Source organism: Oncorhynchus masou, unplaced genomic scaffold (assembly GCF_036934945.1).
Source record: "Oncorhynchus masou masou isolate Uvic2021 unplaced genomic scaffold, UVic_Omas_1.1 unplaced_scaffold_1184, whole genome shotgun sequence".
In the NCBI taxonomy this organism is placed as follows: Eukaryota; Metazoa; Chordata; class Actinopteri; order Salmoniformes; family Salmonidae; genus Oncorhynchus; species Oncorhynchus masou.
Window position 1 is genome coordinate 138494 of NW_027001609.1, and position 15631 is coordinate 154124.

At 46.6% G+C, this 15631-nt stretch overlaps 1 pseudogene; it reads left to right on the forward strand.

The window, feature by feature from the left end:
• Window positions 1-234: 234 nt before the first annotated feature.
• Window positions 235-13786, forward strand: LOC135529564 (uncharacterized; annotated as a pseudogene).
• The last annotated feature ends 1845 nt before the right edge of the window (window positions 13787-15631 follow it).

A 15631-nucleotide genomic window follows, 5' to 3' on the forward strand; every position in this document is an offset into this window, starting at 1 on the left:
ACTAACATGCAAATAGAAAATGTAAATCAGGCCAATGTACGAGACTAGCAGAGACAAGTTCAAGATATACAGAATTACTCTAACTCACAACTTTATTTCCCCTTTCGTTTTAGGTTATTATGTAAAGGTATTTTAATCTTTGTTTCCCTGTTCAATAAAACTAGTTACACCTGTCATGAAGAGAACATGTCCAGGGTGAGATACAAAGGAAACAATTTTGGCATCTGCTCTGACATTCCTCCTGAATGGAGGAATGAGAAGGTATAAAGGTTTGGAGGTTGATGCTGGAGGCAGACAGGTAGAGAGGAATCCTCCAGAGAGAACCAGGCATCATGTCCTCCTCCACACCGGTATTGTTGCATCTGCTGCTACTGGTCTCCCTGGCTTCAGCGGCACACTTCTATGGAGGCTCCATGTCTGTCACCCCCAAAGGGAGGAACACTGACGGAACATTCAAGGTGAGAGATATTCAGGGGATCATTGTCTGCTCCCAATTCTGATCTTTTACGCACGCACGCGCACACACACGCACGCGCACGCGCACGCACGCACACACACACACACCTTCACATATGCTGCTACTATCTGTTAATTCTCAATGCATAGTCTCTTTTATCCCTAGTACCTACATGTGCATATTACCTCAATTACCTCGACTACCCCGTACCGCTGCACATTGACTCAGTACCGGTACTCCTTATATATCGCCTCGTTGTTGTTATTTTATTGGGTTACAATTTTTCCTTCAGTTAATTAAGCAAATTGTTCTTACTTGTTTAAAACTCTGCGTTGTTGGTTAAGGGCTCGTCACTCAGCATTTCACGGTAAGGACTCCTACACCTGTTGCATTCAGCACAGGTGACAAATAATTACAAATGTTTTTATTTGATTTGATTCTGAAGTGTATTCGCATTTGGTTGGACTCTTCAGAAATGTTGAATCACATCACGTCTATTCCAATACAATTCATTGTAATACGGTTATACTAATAAGAGTGATTGCAATAATTGTGACTTTAGATCAATTATATTCAATCACCATGTATTGTTTTATATAGCATATGACTATTTATGCTTTAATTCATGGTGTGCAAAGTTTTGTTCTTATCAAATGAATGAGAAATAAGAGGCTATAGAATAAATACATTAGAGATGTAGTCAGCTTTTGCATCAATGCAAAATGAGCACCTGGTATTTTCAGAAGGGAATAAATAACACAAGTTAATATTTCTAAATGTGTTTGTTTTTCCATTTGTTATGTTTTATTCAGTCTGAAAATAACAGGTGAACATGTTTCACTGGTCTAAACTCTGAGCAGATATGGTGCATGTGTGTAGGACAGAGAAAGGAACCGTTGTGCACCGGTTCTGTCAATGCAGTAAGTTAGTGTATTTCTGGCGCTCTCTCCATACAGCCACTCAGATCATATTAGACATGGACTTAGAACCATCTCCAAGCCGTTACCTCCTTAATTACATGACAAATGCCACGCTTGACTCGGACAAGCTAAGGTTGTTTTTGATAACAATTCCCTACTTTGCAGATACATTTATTCTTGTATTTTAGAGGGGAAAAAATGACAACCCACCTACTTTTCAATTAAAGCATGTTGCAGACGTTTTGCCATTAGAGAAATTAACAGGGGATTCATAGAACCGGCGGTAGCGTAGCCTAGTGGTTAGAGCATTGAACTAGTAACCGATCAGTTTCAAGTTCAAATCTAACCGAAGCTGTTCCAAAACAACAGCGTTAAATCAAACTTCATCAGTCTAATGACGTTTTATTGCCCCATTACAATGTGACTTTCTGTTCCCCAGGTGGATTTACGCTACAAGAATACCCATGATTGGTGTGATTACTCTCGCTGGTATTGTTCCTCGGGGAACTGCGGCTCTTCTGTCAACGATGTCAGAGGCACAATTGACAGCAGCAGCAGAGGACGGAGTGGTTACAACAACCAGTGGTGTGAAACTGAAACAGTCGAGACCAGAAATATCCCCAGTGATAAACCTTTTCAATTGATGCAAGTTTGTTATGAAATATATGTATTCAATTTATTGAACATGCATTGTGCACAATGACTCATGTTAAACTCATATCTGGTAAAATGGTTTTAGCTATACTGTTAAAAATGACCTCTTCAAGGTAGACTCCCCTCTGAGTTTCTTTTCAAAGACTGTGACGAAGACACTCGGTAAATGATATTGCTATGTTGGGTTTGATAACATTCCATCCCAAGTGACCACTTACCTAAAGATGGTTTGTTGTTGTAACAGACAAAACAGCTGCTGTTGGATCCCAACAGTAAACAGTCTTGGATATTGGAGCCTGGAAACACAAGTGGATCTGGGAACAAGATCTGATACTGGTGAACCCAACAGATCTCCAGTCACAGCCATTCTTCCTTTCATACGGTAACAACCTTCTGACTCCCAAAACATTACCTCTTTGACCCGATCAGTTTTATTTATATATACAATATAGGTTATTGAAATCCTAATTAGACTATTCCTACATTCTTGGCTGGCGGTAAGGAGGCGCAAGTGTCAAACTCAAGTTAATTAGCAATTTTGTTATGTAAAAAAAAAGCGCAATAGCATTTTCCAACCCTGACATCAGCAATTGACCGGTTTAACTTCAGCTCATTTGTGTTAAAGTGGGCGGAGGGCCATATTTGACGTGTGTCCAGGGGCAGCCCCCACACCGGTCCATTCTTTTTTCTCCAGGCCCCGATCATTAGCCAGATATTATCATGTTGTGCAACAAAAACAAACCCTCTGGGCTATTTATTATGGTGGCTGTAACTGTATTCAGACATTTAGCCTATTTAAACAAGTTGTTGTTTTGTTTTTATTAGAATTTGATTAGAAATATACACTGTCTTTTCAGGCCTTATCAATAGCCTAGTTAAATTGATCTCGCTAATTGACTTCGTTTGGCATTTCCATGTCCAGACTGCAATTTACAGTAGGCCTTGCCCCTATATCACTGCACATGCTATAGCCTATGTTCATTTCCATACTGAAGCGATACAATTAGAACAATGTGGACTGTAAACATGTTCAACATGCTGTTTTCTGTAAACATGGATCAGCCTATTTAACTAACTAGGCTGTAACGGACGAACGTTCTAACTGGAGTTGATGACATCACAATAAATATATAAAATACCGTAAATACACAACTTGAAGCAACCACATGTTTATCCATGGAACACGTTCTGATTGGCCAGTGAGGGGTCAAGCCTCGATACACCCACAACTGGTTTATTCATCGACTTGCCTAGTTAAATAAAGGTTAAATAAAATACATAAATACAAATCAAGGCTCAGCCCCTTTTGCACCACTGCCAGCAACTGCACATATAATTGTGGTGGTGAAAATAGCTAAAATATTTCTGACGCGCCTCCGAACCTGTAGCTCTACTGCCAGCTCTTAGACTGACCATTGTGTTAGGTTTGTTCAAATAGAGCCCGTAGAATTTACTCATTTCATATGTTGTATTTCTGACTCCTGTCATTGTAGTGTTCCCCAGAACTGTCAGAGGTCCTACAACCTCATGGCCTTTGACCCTGACGGTGATCGTGTCAGATGCAGATACGGATTGGTCAGACCTGAGTGCAGTAGGTGTGATCAGCCTCCAGGTTTCTACCTGGATCAGGTTGGTGTGGGCAGTTATTTTCAACACCTTGAATCTCATGTGATTGTTGATATATTGTCTTTGGTCTTAACCAGCTATTCCATTTCTGTTCTAACCTCTTCACTGTTAGGGCTCTTGCTCCTTACAATACGGCTCCACTTCAACGAGTGGCGTCTATGGGTTTGAGCTAGTTGTAGAGGACTTTCCTAACCAACACATCACCCTGTCCTACACCGATGGCTCTAGTTCCTCCAGGGCACCGCTTCATGCAGGGAGACGCCGACGCGCCAGCTACCAAACAACCATCTCCTATCCCTGGTGGTGGAGCCAAACCAACACATCTCCTTCTCCTTGGTGGTGGAGCCAAACCACCACAGCTCCTTCTCCTTGGTGGTGGAGCCAAACCACCACCGCCGCCCCCTGGCCCACTACAACCACCCCCTGGCCCACTACAACCACCCCCTGGCCCACTACAACCACCCCCTGGCCCACTACAACCACCCCTTGGCCCACTACAACCACCACCACCCCGCCCACTACCACCACCAGGCCCACTACCACCACCCCCTGGCCCACTACAACCACCCCCTGGCCCACTACCACCACCAACACCCCGCCCACTACCACCACCAGGCCCACTACAACCACCCCCTGGCCCACTACCACCACCAACACCCCGCCCACTACCACCACCCCCTGGCCCACTACCACCACCCCTGGCCCACTACCACCACCAACACCCCGCCCACTACCACCACCAGGCCCACTACAACCACCCCTGGCCCACTACCACCACCAACACCCCGCCCACTACCACCCCCTGGCCCACTACCACCACCCCCTGGCCCACTACCACCCCCTGGCCCACTACAACCACCACCCCTGGCCCACTACAACCACCACCCCCTGGCCCACTACAACCACCACCCCATGGCCCACTACTACCACCACCCCCTGGCCCACTACTACCACCACCCCATGGCCCACTACTACCACCACCCCCTGGCCCACTACTACCACCACCCCCTGGCCCACTACTACCACCACCCCATGGCCCACTACTACCACCACCCCCTGGCCCACTACTACCACCACCCCCTGGCCCACTACTACCATCACCCCCTGGCCCACTACTACCACCACCCCCTGGCCCACTACAACCACCACCCCCTGGCCCACTACCACCACCACTAGGCCCACTACCACCACCACCAGGCCCACTACCACCACCACCTGGACCACCACCACCCCAGGAAGCCTGTATCCCTCCACTGCTCCCCTCAGCAAACTCCCTCTGCAGTTCTCTCTTCTGGGTGAGAGACTCCTCTTCTGATGGTTAACAATGCATTGGATTTTTTATTTTTATTGAACCTTTGCCTATTTAACTAGGCAAATCAGCTCGGGGATTAAACAGGGCAACTTTTTGGTTACTGGCCCAACGTTCTAACCACTAGGCTACATGCCACCCCCTGGCCCACTACAACCATCCCCTGGCCCACTACCACCACCCCCTGGCCCACTACAACCATCCCCTGGCCCACTACCACCACCCCCTGGCCCACTACCACCACCCCCTGGCCCAACGCTCTAACCACTAGGCTACCTGCCACCCCCTGGCCCACTACCACCACCCCCTGGCCCACTACAACCACCCCCTGGCCCAACGCTCTAACCACTAGGCTACCTGCCACCCCTGGCCCACTGGCCCCCCCTGGCCCACTACAACCACCCCCTGGCCCACTACAACCACCCCCCCTGGCCCACGCTCTAACCACCACCCCACCCCTGGCCCACTACTGGCCCAACGCTCTAACCACTAGGCTACCTGCCACCCCCCACTGGCCCACTACAACCACCCCCTGGCCCAACGCTCTAACCACTAGGCTACCTGCCACCCCCTGGCCCACTACCACCACCCCCTGGCCCACTACAACCACCCCCTGGCCCAACGCTCTAACCACTAGGCTACCTGCCACCCCCTGGCCCACTACCCCCTGGCCCACCACCCCCCCTGGCCCACTACCACCACCCCACCCCCTGGCCCACTACAACCACCCACTGGCCCAACGCTCTAACCACTAGGCTACCTGCCACCCCCTGGCCCACTACAACCACCCCCTGGCCCACTACAACCACCCCCTGGCCCACTACCACCACCCCCTGGCCCACTACCACCACCCCCTGGCCCACTACAACCACCCCCTGGCCCAACGCCTAACCACTAGGCTACCTGCCACCCCCTGGCCCACTACGCCACCCCTGGCTAACCACTAGGCTACCTGCCACCCCCCCCTGGCCCACTGGCCCAACGCTCTAACCACTAGGCTACCTGCCACCCCCTGGCCCACTACTAACCACCACAACCACCCCCTGGCCCAACGCTCTAACCACTAGGCTACCTGCCACCCCCTGGCCCACTACCACCTCCCCTGGCCCACTACCACCACCCCTGGCCCACTATACAACCACCCCCTGGCCCAACACTCTAACCACTAGGCTACCTGCCACCCCCCCTGGCCCAACGCTCTAACCACTAGGCTACCTGCCTCCCCTGGATGGAGGATTGGACATATTTATTCTATAAACAACATCAAACATGGCATTTATTTGTGAAGTATTGGCCTTTACTTGTGTACGTTTGTGTTCTTTTCCACTTCAGTGGACTCTAGTGTTCCGTCCTGCGATGAGGGTATGTACCTGCCCAGGTTCGTGCAGCCGACACCACACAACGGAGAACATCTCCACGCCGAGGTCAACAAAGAGCTGGAGTTCAGGGTCAAGGCCGAGGCTACACACTCAACGTAAGAGACATGATAGTCTATAATGCAGTATTGTACCCAGGATTATATTTCTAGTGCTTGAACTCCTGGTTGTAACAGGTCATCCTGGCTGTAACAGTCTGTCCTGGCTGCAACAGGTCATCCTGGCTGTAACAGGTTTTAACATCCTGGCTGTAACAGTGCGTCCTGGCTGCAACAGGTCATCCTGGCTGTAACAGTTTAGTCCTGATTTTAACAATAGATCCTGGCTGTAACAGTCCGTCCTGGCTGTAACAGTCCGTCCTGGATGTAACAGTCATCGTCCTGGCTGTAACAGGTCATCCTGGCTGTAACAGTCCGGCTGTAACCTGGCTGTAACAGTCCGTCCTCATCCTGGCTGTAACAGGTCATCCTGGCTGTAACAATGCATCCTGGATGTAACAGGTCATCCTGGCTGTAACAGTGATCCTGGCTGTAACAGGTCATCCTGGCTGTAACAGTCCGTCCTGGCTGCAACAGGTCATCCTGGCTGTAACAGTTTAGTCCTGATTTTAACAATAGATCCTGGATGTAACAGTTTAGTCCTGATTTTAACAATAGATCCTGGCTGTAACAGTCTGTCCTGGCTGTAACGGTCCGTCCTGGCTGTAACAGGTCATCCTGGCTGTAACAGTGCGTCCTGGCTGCAACAGGTCATCCTGGCTGTAACGGTTTAGTCCTGATTTTAACAATAGATCCTGGCTGTAACAGTCTGTCCTGGCTGTAACAGTCCGTCCTGGCTGTAACAGGTCATCCTGGCTGTAACAGTGCGTCCTGGCTGCAACAGGTCATCCTGGCTGTAACGGTTTAGTCCTGATTTTAACAATAGATCCTGGATGTAATAGTTTAGTCCTGATTTTAACAATAGATCCTGGCTGTAACAGTCTGTCCTGGCTGGTCTGTAACAGGTCATCCTGGATGTAACAGTCCGTCCTGGCTGTAACAATGCATCCTGGCTGTAACAGTCCTCCTGGCTGTAACAGTCCGTCCTGGCTGTAACAGGTCATCCTGGCTGTAACAGTCCGTCCTGGCTGTAACAATGCATCCTGGCTGTTACAGTCAACAATGCATCCTGGCTGTAACAGTGCATCCTGGCTGTAACAATGAATCCTGGCTATAACAGTGCAGTCCTGGCTGTAACAATGCATCCTGGCTGTAACAGTGCATCCTGGCTATAACAGTGCATCCTGGCTATAACAGTGCATCCTGGCTGTAACAGTTTAGTCCTGATTTTAACAGCACATCCTGGCTGTAACAGTTTAGTCCTGATTTTAACAACACATCCTGGCTATATCTAAAAATGTTATCACCTGTAGTACTTTTTCAGCGATTACAAATATTTTCTTCTGCAATCAATTATTTTGCTTATGTCACCCTACTGTATAAATTCACCAAAAGTTCTAAGAAAACCAAAAGTTTTCCAATTAAGAGTATATTGTATTTTCTGTGAATGATCTGGATTGGTGTGGCTGTCTCTTTGCTAAGTGAGATGCTTGTGACGTCCAACTCTGATGTCACCCCACATAAATTGCAATTTAAAAACGGTTAAGGTAAAGGGTTAAGGTTAGGTAAAGTTTTTTTTTAAATAAAAATATACATATATTTCACCTTTTATTTAACAAGGTAGGCGAGTTGAGAACAAGTTCTCAATTACAACTGCGACCTGGCCAAGATAAAGCAAAACAATGCAACACAAACAACACATGGAATAAACAAAACATGCAGTCAAAAACACAATAAAAATGTCTATATACAGTGTGTGCAAATGAGGTAAGATAAGGGAGGTAAGGCAATAAATAGGCCATGGTGGTGAAGTAATTACAATATAGCAATTAAACACTGGAGTGATAGAGACTGGATTAATAGATGTGCAGAAGATGATTGTGCAAGTAGAGATGCTGGGGTGCAAAGGGGCAAGAAATGAATATCCGTATGGGGATGAGGTAGTTGGGTGGGCTATTTACAGATGGGCTATGTAAAGGTGCAGTGATCCGTGAGCTGCTCTGACAGCTGGTGCTTAAAGTTAGTGAGGGAGATATGGGTCTTCAGCTTCAGTGATTTTTGCAATTCGTTCCAGTCATTGGCAGCAGAGAACTGGAAGGAAAGGCGGCCAAAGGAGGAATTGGCTTTGGGGGTGACCAGGGAAATATACCTGCTGGAGCGCGTGCTACGGGTGGGTGCTGCTATGGTGACCAGTGAGCTGAGATAAGGCGGGGCTTTACCTAGCAGAGACTTATAGATGACCTGGAACCAGTGGGTTTGGCGACAAATATGAAACGAGGGCCAGCCAATGAGGGCATACAGGTCGCAGTGGTTGGCAGCATGAGTGAAGGATGCTTTGTTGCGAAATAGGAAGCTGATTATAGATTTCATTTTGGATTGGAGATGCTTTATGTGAGTCTGGAAGGACAGTTTACAGTCTAACCAGACACCTAGGTATTTGAAGATGTCCACATATTCTAAGTCAGAACCGTCCAGAGTAGTGATGCTGGACGGGTGGGCAGGTGCTGGTAGCGATCGGTTGAAGAGCATGCACTTAGTTTTACTTGCATTTAAGAGCAGTTGGAGGCCACTCATTAGCAAGGAGAGTTGAAAATAATGGCGTTGCCTTTTCTTAAGCTCATCTGGAGGTTAGTTAATACAGAGTCATTTTGAGTAGCAAAGAAGGTCCAGGAGTATACAGAATGGTATCGTCTTTGGTAGAGGTGGATCAGAGAATCCTCAGCAGCAAGAGCGACATCATTGATGTGTACAGTAGTTTAAGTTAGGGGAGAGGTTAAGGTTAGGGTTCGGATTCAGGGTTGGGTCATCCAAGGATCCCACTTAGCATTTACCTTTTACGTTTTATCTCCTTTCTAGGATTAATGATGTCATTGTCAGTGGACCTCTGAACATCACCAATCACATGACTACCCAGGGGAGTTTGTCATCTTCCAATGGACACCCATCCGGGACAATCTGGGGGAGTATTTCCCCATTTGCTTCATCACTGAGGGGCTTTCTGGGTAGGTCTTATGTTTTATAATGCTAGAAACATCACCAGAACTGCTCTTCTACTTCCTGTAATTCTGCTACTTCCTGTATGTTCTACTACTTCCTGTATGTTCTGCTACTTCCTGTATGTTCTGTGACTTCCTGTACGGGTCCAGGAGTCTGCTACTCCCTGTACGTTCTGCTACTTCCTGTGTGTTCTGCTTACTTCCTGTATGTGCTGCTACTTCCTGTATATTCTGCTACTTCCTGTGTATTCTGCTACTTCCTGTGTGTTCTGCTACTTCCTGTATGTTCTTCTACTTCCTGTATGTTCTGCTACTTCCTGTGTGTTCTGCTACTTCCTGTATGTTCTGCTACTTCCTGTACGTTCTTCTACTTCCTGTATGTTCTGCTGCTTCCTGTGTGTTCTGCTACTTCCTGTACGTTCTACTTCCTTCTGCTACTTCCTGTATGTTCTTTTACTTCCTGTATGTTCTGCTACTTCCTGTGTGTTCTGCTACTTCCTGTGTGTTCTGCTACTTCCTGTATGTTCTGCTACTTCCTGTGCGTTCTGCTACTTCCGGTATGTTCTGCTACTTCCTGTATGTTCTGCTACTTCTTGTATGTTCTTCTACTTCCTGTATGTTCTGCTACTTCCTGTGTGTTCTGCTACTTGCTGTATGTTCTGCTACTTCCTGTACATCCTGCTACTTCCTGTATGTTCTACTGCTTCCTGTATGTTCTGCTACTTCCTGTATGTTCTTTTACTTCCTGTATGTTCTGCTACTTCCTGTGTGTTCTGCTACTTCCTGTGTGTTCTGCTACTTCCTGTATGTTCTGCTACTTCCTGTGCGTTCTGCTACTTCCTGTGTGTTCTGCTACTTCCTGTATGTTGTGCTACTTCCCTCTGGAGTTTCCTCTTTTTATGATATTTAATTTCACATGAGCGAGAGAGACTAATAATACATGTAATGATAATATTGTGCCATTGTTCACCCTGATCTTCTCTAACACTTTCAGATCTAGTGTCTATCAATCTGAGATGAGGTGTGTTGTGGTGGAGGTCGGACGCAGAAAGGGTTTGTACATTCTTTCACTATCAATATGCTGTGGTGTGTGATTGGACAATATGCTCTGGTGTGTGATTGGACAATATGGTGTGGTGTGTGATTGGACTATGTGCTGTGGTGTGTGATTGGACAATATGCTCTGGTGTGTGATTGGACAATATGGTGTGGCGTGTGATTGGACAATATGCTGTGGTGTGTGATTGGACAATATGGTGTGGCGTGTGATTGTATAATTGTGCACTTTGATAACAGATGAAGCTGTGTATACTGTATGATACATACTATACCTAGACAACACATCTGAAATCACCAAACATGAAGGAAAGATAAAAATGAAACTCGAAATGAGCCCAACCAACTCAAATCATGGGTCACAGTCGGATTGTTTTGATTAAGACATTTATGCAAAAGATAGATAAGAAATACAACAATAAGAAAATATCTCCCGTGACAGTCAAAGCCAAGGTGGTGTGTGACGAGACCAAGATGACGGTAGAAGTGGAGAAGTCCTCTGTTACTGAAATTCACGAGGACCACCTCCGCCTCAACGATCCCAGTAACTCTGCCTGCGACCTGCAACGCCTCTCTAACAGCACCCACATCATTGGAGTCATCCCCCTCAATGCCTGTGGCACTCAGATAGAGGTGAGGCCTCCGAGATGTCAATATTATAGTGGGATGACACATGTACAGTATTCCTCTTTGTGTGAGACCCATTCACTCCTGTGTGTCTGTCTGCGTTCTCTATATTGAACCTGGTTCGAGGGGATATTCACCCCAAGGCACCAGCTAGGCTGACAGATCTTGAATTGGTTTCCTCAGAGAGACGGTCAAGATGTAGTGTTTTGGTGAGGGGTGGATTTATGCTGCCTGTGGGAAGATCTTCCCTCAGAACAGTTTTGCATCAAAAGAGAAACCAACATGCTCACTCATAACCCCAAGAGGTTCACGGCAATATCAAAACTGAAACGATTGATCTTGGTGATGTGTGTAAAGTTCAGTGCCCACAAATGTAACTGTCTAGATGATTTTCCTCTCCATCTCTCTCAATCCAGGAAGACGACGACAACCTCATCTTCAAGAACCAAATCACCACCTTCGACAACCCCAACGACATCATCACCAGGCACCACCAGGTGGAGTTTCAGTTCTACTGCCAGTACGCCAAACGTGGCAACGTGTCCCTGGGCTTCACTGCACACAGGGACAGCATCACAGTGCTGGAGAAAGGCTTCGGCACGTTCACCTACCAGTTCGAGTTCTACCAGACCAGCCAGTTCGCCAACATGGTGGATCCCCGTGACTACCCGATAGACGTGGAGGTGAAGCAGATGATCTACATGGACATCGAGGCCGTGTCCACTGTGAACAACACTGAGCTCTTCGTGGAGTCCTGCAGAGCGGCGCCGTACGACAACCCCGACTACCATCCCACCTACCCCATCATAGAAAACGGGTGAGACTGAGCACACAGATTCAGATCAGCTTTATTAGCATGAGTAGCAAGGCTCCTGTTGGTAAAGCAAAGTGAGATAAATACATCACCAATAACATTCAAAATGATAATAATAGTAATGGTGATTAGAGCAAGGAAACACACACACACATATATATTAAAATATAAACACTGAGGCATTCATCAACCTCAGGGTGGACACTTGTCAGTACTGTGAGATGATAATAGATGCTGGGGAATATTCCAGACTAAAAGATTGTTATACTGCACTTACTGTATGTACTTTACATATTTACTGTACTCTGGGTTTTACCTTTGTGTTTTTTTTTACCAGGTGCATTGTGGACGAGACGGTTCAAATCTTCTCACCGCGTCACCAGAGGCATTTCCAGTTCGGAATGGAAGCTTTCAAATTCATCGGAATGCATGACCAGGTAAATGGGGACAGATTGCTGCATCACTCAAGGATCGTATCAAGGGTTATATCATCTCAGTTCAGTGACCTTTAAACTCTCTGACTATAGGTGTACATCAGCTGTTCAGTGACCTTTGAACCCTCTGGCTATAGGTGTACATCTGCTGTTCAGTGACCTTTGAACCCTCTGGCTATAGGTGTACATCAGCTGTTCAGTGACCTTTGAACCCTCTGGCTATAGGTGTACATCAGCTGTTCAGTGACCTTTGAACCCTCTGGCTATAGGTGTACATCAGCTGTTCAGTGACCTTTGAACCCTCTGGCTATAGGTGTACATCAGCTGTTCAGTGACCTTTGAACCCTCTGGCTATAGGTGTACATCAGCTGTTCAGTGACCTTTGAACCCTCTGCTATAGGTGTACATCAGCTGTTCATGACCTTTGAACCCTCTGGTGTACATCAGCTGTTCAGTGACCTTTGAACCCTCTGGCTATAGGTGTACATCAGCTGTTCAGTGACCTTTGAACCCTCTGGCTATAGGTGTACATCAGCTGTTCAGTGACCTTTGAACCCTCTGGCTATAGGTGTACATCAGCTGTTCAGTGACCTTTGAACCCTCTGGCTATAGGTGTACATCAGCTGTTCAGTGACCTTTGAACCCTCTGGCTATAGGTGTACATCAGCTGTTCAGTGACCTTTGAACCCTCTGGCTATAGGTGTACATCAGCTGTTCAGTGATCCTGTGTGAGGCTGGGAACCCCAACACCCGGTGTGCCCAGGGCTGCGTCAACTCCACCTCCCCCAGCCTGCTGGTCACCACCACCACCACCGCAAGAGAGAGGCCGCCATGCAAACGGCCAAACGCCACATCTCCCAGGGTCCTTTGCGCCTGAGAAAGAGTTCAGAGAGCTCAGGTAAGCTAACCCTGAGGGAAATGGCTGTGGCTTTAGATGAGCGACAAATCAAATGTTATACTTTGTGTTGTTGACGATACAGTATATTATCAATGGTCCTCTGTAGCTCAGTTGGTATGCCAGGGTTGTGGGTTCATATCCCACAAGGGACCATTAAGAAAAAATCCATGAGGATGAACCACTAGTGTAAGTTGCTCTGGTTAAGAGAGAGTCTGCTAAATGACTACTCATTTAGGAAGGACCTCGACAGTGGAATTTTTCAACAGGAAATAACATCTCTGCATAAACAGGTGTTTTTCTGTTTCACAAAGAGTGTCTGTGTTAAAAAAAATGTGTTTGTGTGTTTTCTTGTCTTTCCAGTGACCAACGTGAACATGGGGTTGATGGTTGGATGTATCGTAGCAGCCGTTGCCATGCTGTGCGGAGTGATGCTCTACAAGTCCAAAACATCAGGCGTTAAATACCAGCCCCTGACAACATTTGAGACTTAGTCCCATGGCAGCCATCCTTTCACATATAGTCTGCATATAGACATAGTCTGCATTATAGAAGAAGGATGGTGGGAAATATTGAACATTTGAAAAGTGGTCTCTGACTTTAACGATGAAATGTCTCTTGAGATCAATACAAGAATACGCATTAATCCGTAAACGTACTTAGCGATGACTCCGATTATAACAATGTGTCTTGGCTGACCAGGTAAAAAGTTCTTAATAGCCACTCGAGCACCAGTAGGATTGCAGGTGTTCATATATCACAGGAAGCTGCTGAGGGGAGCACAGCTTATAATGTCTGGAATGGAGAGAATTGAGTGAATGGTATTTGATTCCACTCTACTCGTTTCACTCCAGCCATTACCATGGTCCCGTGATCCCCAATTAAGGTGCCACCAACCTCCAGTTGAGCAGGAGTCCATCCTGTATAGACAGGCTACAGTAAATATATATATATAAATTTACTGTAGCCTGTCCTATACAGTGGAGCATTTGACCCATATAGTGCCCTCTAGTGTACAAATTAAATGTTATATACAAAGACAGAACAGCTAAAAACCACACAACATCTGTTTGGCCCAAATGAGGTTTGGCCCAAATGTCTCCTACAATTTGTTTGACCAGTTTAACTCCTGCTTCTTCTTACTGTCTGTATTGTGAATTGAATAACATTCTGCATGATCCAACATGGCTGCCCTGTTACATGTGGCCATCAGTGGAGCAGGATTCCTTTGATTAACATCCTGCATGAGCCAACATGGCTGCCCTGTTACATGTGGCCATCAGTGGAGCAGGATTCCTTTGATTAACATCCTGCATGAGCCAACATGGCTGCCCTGTTACATGTGGTCATCAGTGGAGCAGAAGTGTTTTTATTAATGTCCTGCATGATCCAACATGGCTGCCCTGTTACATGTGGTCATCAGTGGAGCAGAAGTGTTTTTATTAATGTCCTGCATGAGCCAACATGGCTGCCCTGTTACATGTGGTCATCAGTGGAGCAGAAGTGCTTTTATTAATGTCCTGCATGAGCCAACATGGCTGCCCTGTTACATGTGGTCATCAGTCCAGAAGTGTTTTTATTAATGTCCTGCATGAGCCAACATGGGGAGCAGAAGTGTTTTGATTAACATCCTGCATGAGCCAACATGGCTGCCCTGTTACATGTGGCCATCAGTGGAGCAGAAGTGCTTTTATTAATGTCCTGCATGAGCCAACATGGCTGCCCTGTTACATGTGGCCATCAGTGGAGCAGAAGTGTTTTTATTAATGTCCTGCATGATCCAACATGGCTGCCCTGTTACATGTGGTCATCAGTGGAGCAGAAGTGTTTTTATTAATGTCCTGCATGAGCCAACATGGCTGCCCTGTTACATGTGGTCATCAGTGGAGCAGAAGTGCTTTTATTAATGTCCTGCATGAGCCAACATGGCTGCCCTGTTACATGTGGTCATCAGTGGAGCAGAAGTGCTTTGATTAACATCCTGCATGAGCCAACATGGCTGCCCTGTTACATGTGGTCATCAGTGGAGCAGGAGTGCTTTGATTAACATCCTGCATGAGCCAACATGGCTGCCCTGTTACATGTGGCCATCAGTGGAGCAGGAGTCCTTTGATTCACATTCTGCTTAGGAAATGTAGACCTATAGGCCAAATGCAAATAAATGATTTATAGATGTTTTTTAAATGAGTGAATTCCTTGTTGTTTACACAATTCATCTTGTTTAATCCATGTTCACTGGAGTAAAACTCACCTCTAAATAAGTTGACATCAGTGGATGTTTCTGAGGGGAGGACGGCGCATAATAATGTCTGGAACGGAGCGAATGGAATGGCATTAAACGCAGGGAAACCATGGAAACCACGTGTTTG